The sequence below is a fragment of the Brachyistius frenatus genome, unplaced genomic scaffold, assembly GCF_029030835.1.
Source record: "Brachyistius frenatus isolate BFR_SWC_R1_liver_20210118 unplaced genomic scaffold, ASM2903083v1 Contig_49, whole genome shotgun sequence".
Taxonomy (NCBI): Eukaryota; Metazoa; Chordata; class Actinopteri; family Embiotocidae; genus Brachyistius; species Brachyistius frenatus.
The window spans coordinates 2,358,399-2,369,851 of NW_027210648.1; the positions used below are offsets into that span (position 1 = coordinate 2,358,399).

An 11,453-nucleotide genomic window follows, 5' to 3' on the forward strand; every position below is an offset into this window, starting at 1 on the left:
CTTACAAAGCCTTATTTTCATCTGCATTCTTATAATTGATGGCATCTTGAAAGCCACTGATATTTTGTTTCATGCTCTGACTGCTCATAAACACGAACCCTGGAAATAAAATCTGCTGCATCGCACACTTTCATTTTAATTCCACACCGTTTCACATTAACTTAAGTTTTTCAGCTGATATCAGGATAACAAAAAATTGCGGTAATGGTGTAAGTTCACCTTTGCTACACTGTGTGATGGTTTGAATCTTAATTCAATTCAACACTGCAGTGGGAAAATACTGTAATGAATATGGTAATAGATAAAATCAGGAGAATATATTCTGGTAATAAATGATTCTTTTCTGCCTTAATATGGATGGTGTGTGAAATAAAGAATTTTATCATGACCCACTTAATACAATCATTCATTTTAAAGGCTGTTATCTGTCAAAAATGTAAAGGAACACTTCAGATTGGTTGAAGTGCGGTTGTATGAATTACTTCCCCATATTCAGTGTATTTCCTGCAGTAGTTGGGGGTCAGTTGGTCCCTAGTTTGGAGAATCAGGCATCTGTGCTGACACTGAAGCTAAGCAACGTACTGCTTTGCTCAGCAACCAAATATATTACAAAAAATATAGCTGCAAGTGGCAATGATCGAGGTCCAAGCAAATTGCAAGCAGTAGAAGAAAACCATAACAGTAAATCACATGTATACACTGCATCATTGTTGAACTTGTCCAGATGGAGGAACTGAACCATAGAGCTTTGAATCTCCAGAGAAGGTGAAATTCACACTGCACCACAGGGGAGACTGACTTTTAAAGAAATGTCTGGTAACTTAGACAAAGACATTACATGTGTGAAAAAAAAATCACATCATTCTTATGATGTCAGGTGTGATTTCCTGAAGTTGACAGTATGGTGGTGTAGTGGTTAGCACTGCTGCTGTATAGGAAGAAGGTTGGGGGATCAACTCCTATCTCTGGTGAAGTTTAATCAATTGTTTGGGGAAATAGAAATACATTTTCACATTGCAGAGGATGTCCTTAAAATACAATTGATAATACTTATTTTAATAATAAATAATAAATCAGCTCTAAGGGCCATAGTGGTGATTTATTGTGAGTTTACATAGATAATGGGTGTATAGATTTTGGGGTAATAGGAACATGTTTTGCTTACAGTACAAATTACAGGAAGATATTAAATATCACTACGGACTCACTCTTTTACCAAACATAACCCCTTTGAAAACATGTGATATCAAGTATCCAAAGAATGTCTGCATCGATGTTTGAAGCATTTGAATGAATATTTGAAGTGTATATAGGTTGCAGTTTGCCAAATGTAGAGGATGTCTTGAAAAATATTGTAATTTTATGAAGTGTGGAAAGTGAAAGTGACAATATACTGTCGCCTCACTGCAGGAAGGTTCAGAGTTCGCCCACCCCCCCTCTCCTCCCCCGCCTGGGACTTGGTTGCAACTTGGAGGATGTCATAACTTGCCCATAAATAGATAACGGGTGGATGAAGTTTGGGGAAATTTCAACGATGGAGTAGTTTTCGTTGTCAACACTTAAAACGCTTCTAAAAGTCAAAATGTTGACTTGGCTGATGTCCGGTGTTCCTAAAAATGTTTGTGAATTATGAGCAAACGTTTGGCAGAATAGAAAATGTTGTGCATACAGCACACATTACAAGAAGATAGTTAATATCTCTGTGGACTCACTGTTTTACCAAACCTAATCCCTTTAAAACCATGTGACACCTAGTACCAAAGAATATCTGTCATTCTTTTTAGCATTTGAATGAATATTTGTGGACATTTAGATGTCAATTGATTTAGCATGTTTAGCGTGATGGACTTCTGAATTGACCAAAGGTTGCAGTGAGACACAATTTCATCACAATGGAGAGGATGTCCTGAAAAAATGTCAGTCAATGGAATGTTAAATGGCTGAAAATTTTGATTTGTTATTATAGGCGACTGTTAATTTCTCTCTTGATATGTTTTGCAGCGTAAAAATAACACCACATGGGCACAAAATGAAAACACGATTTTCACTTTGAATAGATTCTATCAGTGCAGTACATGTCTAATTAGCTGAAAGGTTAATTTTACAGCGTAAGTGACCACAGTGGATTTGTAACCACGAGATTCAACCTTCATTCAACTCTGTCTACATTCATATTTTAACATCCCTATAGCTCAAAGTGACAAGTGAGAAATTCACACCTATTAGCATATTATTTATCAGAAACAATGACTATTAAAAACTATGTTTGGTTTATCCAGCTGCTAAAAAGCAGCTGATTGATAGAAAATAAAATATTTTCCAATGTATGAATTCGCTGATAATAATGACAATGATATATTCATTAGAATAACATTTAACTGAAACCGCTCCAGCGCTCTGTGCTGCTGTAATGATCCTATACGATATATCTTTTAGCAGAACCATCTGGACACGCTGCAGCCCAGCTGGTGAGCAGCGCTGCACTCAAACAGCCAGCTGAGGTGTGCTCATAAAAGTGATGAGTTCAGGTGGTTAGTTGTAACCAGCATGACTTGATTTGCTACTGCAAATCTGTTCCGTATGCGCAATTTACTTTCTTCTCAGCTGGGTGGTACATTATGGTACTCGGGCAGGACTACACGCCTGTATCGGTAATTTGTATAATTCATTATAGATTATATAGCTATATAAAATGTCCTTATAACATAAATGTATAGCCACTTTGTTGTAAATTGATACTGACTTTTAAATATAAATATTTTTTAAATGTATGATGATAACTGTTGATTTTAGGCAACACAACACGTCATATACAAATGCTACTGTCTTAAATGACGATGTAATAAAATATAATCATATCAAATAATGAAGTAACACTTCAGAACTATACTTTTAATTTCAGTCTGAACTGAGCTTACCTGTGTAGCTGAAACTGTCCATGATAAATAAATAGTTAAGTGAAGTTAGGCAGTGACAGAATCAGATAGATTGCAGTTTGCAGTACAGCAGTTTGGGCGTTTTTGCAAAAGATAATTTAATGTTGTGAGTAATAACGCTGCACTGTTTTGTTTTTTTTCTTTTGGTGGTACTACTAAATACTTGTGATCTTGTTCACCCCGGCTGGTGTTGGCCATTAGATAAAGACTCTGCAGTCTGCAAGTGTGGGAATGTCAATGAATTTAACACCTATTCTTTTCATTTTTGGTCAGGTCTGACATTTCAGTTTTACTCTAAACTCTCTAAACCCATAGAACGCGTAAAGTTGAACTTAAAGAAAATCAGTGACGAGGCTTTTTCTGCTCTCAACCTTGTTTCTGCTAGGAGCTTATTTCAACCCATAGTTATGAAGTTACATCCTTTCAGCTCCAAGCTTCTGCTTAGTGTCATCTTTCTGTTTCGAGAGATCTTCCAAATCAGGAGTGCTTTCACTTCCTTGAAGCGGCCTCCCGCATCGTAATGAAGAAAGCACTAGCTAAGAGGTAGATGGATGGGTCAACAAAATACTGAACATTTAACACAAGAGTCCACTGTCTCTTTTTACCATAATGGTTCCACAACTGTAACTGTGTTGGGTTAATTTATGTAACCATGACGATTGTTCCCTAGCTCTTAAAAGGGATTCGTCATTATTTTTCAACAATAGCCTTTCACAGTTCATATGTTGCATGTTTCTTGATAAGATAAGCGAAGCTCGGCTAACCAGGCCCTATTCTACTTTAAAATAGAATACGAGCATGAAAATAAATTCAATAATTAATTGGAAAAGAGTTTATTTTTGTCTTTACAATTTCATAAGTTTAAAAAATGTGTGTGGTGACATGGTGTGTCACAAGTCTCCTAGCAACAACAGCAGCTGGTGTGATGGACATCTCTTTGGAAAGTTGGCTTTGTGCAAAAAGTGCCTAAAAATATACAGACAAGCACAAGAGCTGTCAGAGCTGTATAAAGTCTTCTTTTCAATCATTCTGAGTTAACGGGTGGGGGACTTTAGTCTGGAAAATTCAAGTTTCAAATTCAAGTTTTTTTCACAAGCTTTTTATCTAAAGATGCTCGACTGAACATGCAGAGAGAGGCTGCTGGTAATATCAATCTCATACATGGTCTTTGTTGAGAGCTCACACTCGGCTGGTTGATGAAGAGCCTCTTTGACGAACCCGGAGAACCAATTTGTGTCCGCAACCTTGGCTCCTGGTTTTCTGTCCACTTGCTCTTTTTGGGGGGTGGGAGGGTTACTCACACGGCAGCTGCTGGTTTCGCTCCCACCCCCAGTTGTAATATCACTCATTTAGATTCATTAGCCTGTGTGAATGCAAAGATATTCTGAGTGCCTGTCTCATTACACCCAGAAATGTATTATTGCCTCGATGTAATTATCCTCCTCACAATTTCCCAATAGAAGCCCAAATTTGGGCTCGTCTCTGATTTGTTTCCTTTATTGTTTTTATTGCACAAACATGCCTTGAGGTTCATTGTCTGAAAATCTAAAGACATGTAGGTGAGAAAAAAAAATCCAAATAAAATTATATATATGTATAATTTTCAATCCAACAATAATTTCCATATTCCTTCATCTTAAGTCTTGTGTTCTGATGTCATGGTTAAAAATACCTCACTGTATACGTTCGTTTCAGTCATTACACTCCAGCGTACTCCTTTTAAGATTCCCCGTGGAGCACTCACACTTCTGCTGGCCTTGTACCATCTGATCCCTCATTTACATGCCAATTACTGAACAAATCTGTAATTCGGTTTTTTTATGAGTGACACTCTTTCACCCACCCATCTGACAGCATCCCTGTAAAACCCTAATTATACAGTCAAATCCTCAAAGCAGCATTTTTCGAGGAGGCTTTACGGTTCGACATCCTCTGGGATTTTCTTTTTCATAGGAAGCTTTTTGTTCCTCTAAAGGTTGTCATCACTGAATATACTGCCCGCACGCTTTGATGGGGAAACTTTATTGCAGTTTCATTGTCATTGTGCAGTGATGGACTTTTTCATGGCCTGTGTTTTGTGATTTAAATTGTTTTCTGAACTAAAAGCTTGAGAGGTTTATTTAAAAAAAAAAAAAAAAAAAAAAAAAAGAGCGTGCTACTCTCTCTTTTTATAAACACTACAGATGTCTCCTAAAGGGAAACAGGGCACTTGTGCATTCAAGTTTGTTTGTATATTACAGTGTCTAATTATATCACCTTCTCAAACTGATATTTGTGTCGGCTTTGATCTGATGTCTGAGATATTTACATATGATGCATCAAAAGTCAAGTAAATATACTTTAAACAGGATCTGGAAATAAAACACATCACATGGTCTCTACAAATATGTGCACACCAAAATATCAAAGCCCGAGATGAAATGTAAGTCTCAGCATGTCACGTTTGCCTGCAAAGCTACGTGAAAAATTAAAAAAACTAATTAAATAAGCAGCATCTTCATGCTCCCTTTCATGTCATAAACAACCGTATTTGAGACTTATTTGATGTATTTGATGTACTGATTGTACTAATTCATTGTAGAGTACTTGAAGTTTTGATGTATCGTTTTTATGCCCCATATCAGCTGGCATGAATTATTAGTGCAGCTTCCTGTCATTCCTTTCCTTGAACCAGTGTCTGCGAAAGTTAGCCGTTTGCTCCAGGTTCATGTTTCGTCGAGATTTTTGGGGAAAAAAATATAAGTGGAAACACAATTCGTCTCATTTGATATGAAGCCAAGGCCGAGCTGAGAAGCGGCAGTAGTGGCAGCACGAACGAACATCGTAACGTCAGCTAAAAGTTCAGGAGTTCAGGGACATGTTTCGTTGTTCACAGATGAAGACGACAAACGAGGTGGTAGTCCTGCTTATAACTAACCTCATTACAGTGGTGGGAAGTAACTAAGTACTGTACTTAAGTACAATTTTGAGGTACTGTACTTGAGTATTTCCATTTGATGCGACATTATACTTCCACTCAACTACATTTCAGAGGGAAATATTGTACACTTTACACGACTGCATGTATTTGACGGCTTTCGTTACTAAGATGAAAATGTAATATAAAACTGTATAAAGTAGTTCAAATTAGCTGCACCTGCAATGGAGTACTTGTACTTTGCTTTTTTGGTACTTTTACTGAAGTAAAGAATCAGAGTTTGTCCTCCACTGCAGCCATACTACTGCTGAGCCGCAGAGTTTTTCAGACTGCTCATTGTTTCATTGTTGAAAGCAACATTATCAATAATGTACCAAATGTGCTATTGTACGTTAGTTGAGGCTACTTTTCATGTCATCCTCTCGTCCTTCAAGAATAGAGATTATTAATCACATCAATCCCACATGATTTATTCCCTGAACCCTAATCATTGAGAGAAGACACCCGGAGGACACCGCTAACTCTCGTGGACACCGGTTTAGTGAAACGAAATCCAACAAGTCACAGCAGTAGTTCACACAAAGTATCATGGATCTATAGGAGCTTAGACATCCTGAGGAAGTTTGGAAGTCGTTTTAGAGAGAAGAAACGTCCGGATGCTGCTGCTTCACATCGAAATGAGCCAGTTGAGGTGGTTCGACCATCTGATCAAGCTTCACCTTTCTCCTGGTCGTTTTCCAGGCACATCCGGGTGGTAGGAGACCGGGAACCGGTCGAAGTGATGTGACATTTGGTCTCGTAATGTTTTGGGGATCCTCCCGGAGATGCTGGAAAATGAGACGCCTGGACTGCCCTGCTCAAGGTGCTGCCACTGCGACCCGACTCTGGGTAGTTACAGTGATTTGTTCCCATTCGGCCGAAATAGCATCAGCGAGGAGCAGCACCGATATTGGATGATAAGACCTGGGGCCAGTTTCACAAAGGCGATTTACGAGCGCTACTTCCACAGAGATCACAAATAATTCCAGCATCTTGTTTGTTACTTGGCAAGATTTACAGTCCAGTTCTACACTTAAGAGTGGAGATAAACCACTGAACAATATGTTTGTTGGGATGCTACTGCCGAAAAATGACTTTCTGTACTTAAAAGCACTGCTCTGCTACTACTACTACGACTACTCTACTCAAATCATCTGTTACACCGACCATAAACGCCACAATGTCACAGAACCAAACTGTCATTAAAGGACAGGGCACCTTTACAGTACTTCAACCAGGCTTAATGCACCAAATCAATGAGCTGTAATAGACGGCAATAGCATATGTCAATACAAACAGCGTAAAAACAACATTCCTGTGACGTCATCGCTTAGCTTGATCTAAGATGGCTGCACCTTACTGGCAATAACGCTGAAATACTGCCTGCGTTCTGAATCGCATACTATTTATTTTTACTTTTCGTACGGACTGCAGCTACCTTTAAAACGTATGTACTGTTGCGTGTAGTGTGCAAACAATTGGGACATACTACTTCATCATTAAAATGCGCCTTGACCTTTGACCCTCTTGGTCAGAACAGCCAGAGTAGAATGCTGGTCTGCAGACTGCAAAATACGACCAGATGTAGAAGCACATCCTGGTACTTTCAGCATCCTACGTTTAACACACTAAGTATCGGGACATACGAAATCTGTTTCTGGCATTCTAAGTAATATGGTAGTATGGATATTGAAAAGCAAGGACTATTTGGCTTTCTAGCAGATTTAGGTGACTGTAAAGTTTGATTGCATACCTTTCCCTCAGTATATTGTTCAGTGGTGCATCTTCACTTTAAGCTTGGGTCTTATGCTGCAAGTTGCAGTTTGCATGTCGTAAATTTCATTAATCTGATTGCAGGTGATGTTCTAATTCATCCCAAAGGTGTTGAATGGAGTCGAGTTCAGAGATACGTGCAGACCAGTCAAAGTCTTTCACACCAAACAGGGAGTTTAACCTGGAAAGGTCAAACACAAGCTGCTGCCACATTGTTGTCTAAAATCCCGTTGAATGCAACAGGATTAGGAGAGACAGGGGACTGCTAAATGTACAATATCCCTCTTTCATTCAATCATTATTAGTCATTAGAGCTGAGAACAGTTCCAGTGGTTTGATTAATCTCATCTGTCACCAGAACAGAGTCGTTTAATCAGAGTGCAGGGGAGCACAGGCTGCACAATCCTCACTTCCTGGGAATGTAAGGGAGAAAATGTTGAGCCCAAAAATCTTCTGTTGGTGTGTCACATCATCATAATGTACAGCGCACAGCCAAACACACACCTGCTCTTCATTGATCTCAAGTGCTCCACGATCAGTCAGCTGTAATTTGTGGATTGAGTTATCGCCGTGTCCCACAGCAGAATTCATCCTGCAGTACACCAATCACAACACCGATACGAGCGAGGGAAAAAGGGAACAAAACAGGCGCAGTGACAGAAAAGAGATTAGTATGACTAATGTTGGTGGAAATATAATAAAGCAGAGAAAGGACGGGGAGGGTACGTGAAGAATGCAGATGACTAATGAATGATTAGGGGCATGCTTACAGTACTGCGGGTTATGAAAATGATACCGGCGATGCTCATTCGAGAGGTGCAGTGCTATGACCTCACTGGTGTTGATACTCATGCAGTACAATAGAAATCATATCTGTGTTGTGGTTATTTTTATGTCTGTTTCAGTCCTGTTTCCAGCTGACGAGGTCCTGCGAGAAAATTTGCCTCGCAAAGCTTATAACATCGGGAGCTGCAGAGCATCATTTACGCTTTGGCCTTAATTCACTGGAACAGGAACTAAAACATACACGCAGTGTTGGGAAGGTTATATTTAAAATATATTCGGTTGCAGACGGCTAGTTACCCTGTCAAAAATGTTATAAGTATTGAAACGATTTCAATTACTTCGTTAAAGTAATACAGCTTATCATTACTATGAATGCTTATTTGCCAACCTGCAAAACTTCCAAGAACACCATCCACCGATAAAGACCGTGAGAATCAGCTGAAATCCTGCAGGAGAAATCCAGTAAGTTGGCTTTGAGTTAGGACTTTTGCTTATGCAGGCTAAATAGATTGGGTTGAATGACGGACTCACCCTTTAAGCGTCGGTCATCCGTGGTCAAGACATACGCTCGCGTATCGAAACCACGACAGTGAAGTCACATTAAAGTCATTTTGAAAAAAAAAAAAAGTAAAGTACAGAGCTGAGACCTTCGGTATGTGTCGTTTTGGCGTGGTCGTTGACACCGTCGGGCTCCGTCGGGCGGCTGCACGGGTGTTGCTGAGCTGCGTGGACTTCTGACAGGTGGTGTCACTCCTACGCGCTGCAAGTCGCTCAACCAAGCAGTGCAGATGGTGCGTTGCGAGCTGTGTCTGTCAGCAGTTGTTGTTTTGGAGACATATTACACTGCTCTGCCACCCCCCCCCCCCACCCCACCCGTCACACACACACACACACACACACACACACACACACACACACACACACACACACACACACACACACACACACACACACACACACACGCCAGTTTCTTCTTCTCTCGGGCAACTTTCACATGTTCTGCCTTTAGGGAAAAGAATTGAAATCATCCCGGGTTGTGATATCGTTGTTTTATATTTACAATCACAAATAGGAAATTAGAATGTGTAAAGACTAACAAAAAGAAAACAGCGAGGCCAGAAATCACTGAGCAAAACACTGTTGACAACGTAGCCGAGTAATTAACGTGAGCTGAGAGAGAGTGTGCAGCGGCTGTATGTACATCACATCCCGGGGAGGGCCGAGAAATCTGAGCACGAAGAGCTGCGACGACTCGGTCCCCCGTACAACATGCAGTCTGACGGAAAACAGGAAGTCGCCGTATGGATTTTGTCGTAATGAATAGGTGTTTAACAAAATGAATGAAATATCGGGACGGCTGCACTTAAGTCGTAATGACTAAAACGGTGTCAGATATTGTTTAAGTTTACTATCCACCTCTTTCAAGGCAGACCTTTTGATTTGTCATTGCAGTGAAAGCACAGGTGCATTACTGACGGTTCACTTCATTTCCAGCTAACATAAAAAATAAAAAAATACCTGTTTTCCTACGGTGACAAAGTCAAAATGTCTGCTGTGAAAAACGTGTGTAAACACCGGTGAACCTGTGTCCTACTGTCATGTCAAACATAAGCTGCTGATTTGTTGTTGGGTAAATGATACTGACAAGCAATTAGCAAATGGGTAAATGTAAATGTTACAGAGATAGTCTCATAGTTTGGAAAATACTTGCTTCCTTCTACCTTGTTGTCTCGAGTGAAATGACAAGATTGATACCACTTTCATATTTAGTTCGAGCTGGCGGATGGTTAGTCTAGCTCAGCATAAAGACAGGGAATAGCTAGCCCGGCTCTGTCCAAATCATACACCGTATAGAAAAATGGATGTAGTCTCCCCTTTAGTCCCTTACAGTGCAGTACCACTGAGGGCCACTAGTGACGAGTCCATCATGAAATACTAAATCAATACATTTTTCCCACAAGTCATTATGGTGTCAGTCGCTAAATTCCCTCCTTCTGATCCGTTTTCTGGTGGTTCTTCTGAAAATACTTCTGTACCTAATTATATCAAAGAGAGATGTGTTCGGGGGCGTGTCTGATTTGATTGACAGGCCTCGGGTGCTGTTGAATTGCCGGTATATGTGGACGGGCGGAGTGTTCGCAGACTGATCCACCCCTCACTCCTCACCAGCGCCGCCCTTTTGCCCAAATATGGTCATTTCTGCCTCCCAAAAATTCCAAGGTGCCGATGGCCAAAATGCCAGACTTAAGGTTTCAAAATGTCAGTTCATGAACTCGGGGATTAATAAAGTAACTACCTAACCTAACCTAACCTAACCTAAACCGACGGGTGACGTCACGGTGGGTCGCTACTTGGTCCAATTGAAAAGATAATCCACCTACAAGCTCCTCTGAAGCTCACCTACACGTAGCATCGTGTTTGTTTAATTTGATCAAATGTATGATCAAATGGGGGGGGAGGGCTTTCCATATCATCGAGCTGCGGCGGAAACTATTTGCATATTCATAGATCTGCACTTATTGAATGAAGGCAAAGTTGCAGAGTTACATCTAAGCCACGTTAAGGCATCGGGGGAAAAAACTGCTCGATAAATTTTGATGAACAGAGATGAGATTTTAGGGGTTTAATGAATGAGGAAGTTTAAACTAAGATAAAATATGCGAAACGGCTGCCGGCTTTAGACGGATATTTAGCATACAGAATGAAAAGTGGTATCAATCTTTGCGCAAAGAAAAGGAATGAGAAACTTTTCCTTCAGTAACAGCAATGAATGAGAGAATGGTGATTTTAAAGAATGCTGGTATGGACTCCATCATCGGTTAAAAAAGAAAACTGGGCTTTGAAATCAGAGTAACTTTTTGACATCTTTCCACAGTGTTTTAGCCCGGCTTCATCACAGGAACAAGGTCACAGCACTTCAGGAGGTGAACAGCCGGTGGCATCAACTTCAAGGCAAATTAAAGGTGCAGTTTGAGATTTGGGGAAATGTGCTCAACTTACGT

At 40.1% G+C, this 11,453-nt stretch overlaps 1 long non-coding RNA gene across 1 annotated transcript; it reads right to left on the minus strand.

Moving 5' to 3' along the window:
• Positions 1-8,194: 8,194 nt before the first annotated feature.
• Positions 8,195-9,194, minus strand: LOC138624055 (uncharacterized). Its single transcript, XR_011311128.1, has 3 exons — positions 8,983-9,194; positions 8,840-8,897; positions 8,195-8,257 (listed from the first exon to the last, which is right to left on the minus strand). It is a non-coding gene; the product is annotated as an uncharacterized lncRNA (long non-coding RNA).
• Between the last annotated feature and the right edge of the window lie 2,259 nt (positions 9,195-11,453).